General features: G+C 36.4%; 1 protein-coding gene across 1 annotated transcript in view; it reads right to left on the reverse strand.

Moving 5' to 3' along the window:
* Positions 1 to 1,936, reverse strand: part of LOC103604833 (chromosome unknown open reading frame, human C1orf87) — an 84,260-nt gene that overhangs the window by 12,720 nt on the left and 69,604 nt on the right. The gene's annotated exons all lie outside the window — the stretch shown is intronic.

A 1,936-nucleotide genomic window follows, 5' to 3' on the forward strand; every position in this document is an offset into this window, starting at 1 on the left:
AAAAGTTTTAACGGGACAAAATACATGTTAGTCTACCCAGTCTCTTTTAAGCTTCCTTTTCTCCTTTCTAATACCTAACAGCATATAAAAAGGTAATGGTTTACATATGTAAAAATTGTTTGAAAAACCTGAAGCAGAGCTCATTTTTTTTCTTTCTAACACAGCAGGAAGGATAAATAATAACCATCTGTCTAGTCTGCCAGTTGAAGATTTGTACTGGAGGAAATAAGCCAAGCTGGCTTCGAGAGATTTCCAGGTGTAGGAAGGGCCAGGTTTTACAGGGCTTCCAGTGGATTCTGAGAGTTACACAGCCAGCCCTCCTGTCTGCCCCCACTAATGACTTGAAATCAGTGGTCTTCAGAGCTGGCTGCATGTTAGATCCACCTGGGGAACTTTAAAAATTACCAGTTCTCAGGCATCACACCAGACCAATTAAATCAGACTCTCAGGAGGAGAGAACCCAGCTTAGTACTTAAAAAAATTCCCTAGGTGATTCTAAAGTGAAACCAAGGTAGAGTTCAACTTATTTAAATAAAGGCTTCTTACCTTATCAGACCTACTGAATGAAGCTTTTGTGAGAAGGAGACTAATACTTGTATATGTCAAATATCTACAAATGACAGACATTTCCCATATAATTGAAGGAATAAACCTGTGATGCTAAAATGATCCCCATTTGAAAGATGAGGAAACTGAGGCAATAAAAATATCAGTTACCTGCATAAGACAGGTAGGGTTCAGTCTGTGAGTCTAACTCATTCATTTCTTCAACAAACATTTGTCAAGTGCTTACTGAACACTAGGCATTGTCCTAGGCACCTTATACAACAGTGAACAAGACAATCTTTCTTCTCGTGGAATGTACATTCTAGTGGTGAGAACAAACAAATAGATACAGAAAATAATGTCAGGTAGTGGTAAGTGCCATAAAAACCACTAAAGCCAATTATGGGGGTGGAAAGTAATGGCAGTTGCTATTTTAGATAAGAAATTCATCCAAGTCCTCTTTAAAAAAGTGATATTTAAATAGAACACTGAGCAGAGGAGAAACGAGGGAGCAAACCATAAAAGTATATAGGAAAAGAGCATTCGAGAACAAAAGTACAGCAAAGGCCAAGACCTCAAGGCAAGAAAGTTTGGCACATTCGAGCAGTTGTTGAGAGGAGAGCCTGAGGCACAATGAAAAAGGAAGAGAAGTGGGTTAAGTGGTAATGGGAAGTGGATACAGTCACCACCCCCGTTTTGCGTTTTCAGGCTTCTGATACTTGTATAACCAATTTCCTGTAATAAATTCCCTCTGTTTGAAATACCTAGTAAGGTTTCTGTGTTTCTACTTAAATACAGATATATCCATTTCCCAACACACTCACTCACTCTCTCTCTCACTCTCTCTCTCAATACCTTGTATTTTGATCAAAGGGTAATCAGTAAATGGTTGATGGATGTAGTAAATAGAAAAACTACAACAGCAGATTAATATCAATGCATATTTTTTCACCTGTCATATTTAAAACTTGCTAATTGCTAAATATTTTGCCCAACTCATCTTTAAAATTTCATTTAATAATATGTCTTGGAAATCTTCCTGTAGCAGCCCAGCCATGTTATTTCAGAACTGCACAGTTTTATCAATTGGTTGTACCATAATTTAATTAAATGGCCCCTGAAGGATCTTTTCATTGTTTTCATTTTTAAAAACATGTACAAAAAAATTTCTGGACTAAACATATACTATATGCCTGTTGGGAATTCTTTTTGTTGAGATGTCAGTAGAATAAATATGTAGTTGTAGGATACCTAGACCTAAATAAATAATACCAACTTTTTCTATAAATGTGTTGTGTTCATCTTAAAGGGCTACTGTTAGAGAATGCCTCATGATAAAATAAAACTTGGAGAATTATACCTTTTATGGTCCAACTGGCCTAAAAGAATA

This window comes from Galeopterus variegatus, unplaced genomic scaffold, assembly GCF_000696425.1.
Source record: "Galeopterus variegatus unplaced genomic scaffold, G_variegatus-3.0.2 Scaffold5423, whole genome shotgun sequence".
NCBI classification, from domain to species: domain Eukaryota; kingdom Metazoa; phylum Chordata; class Mammalia; order Dermoptera; family Cynocephalidae; genus Galeopterus; species Galeopterus variegatus.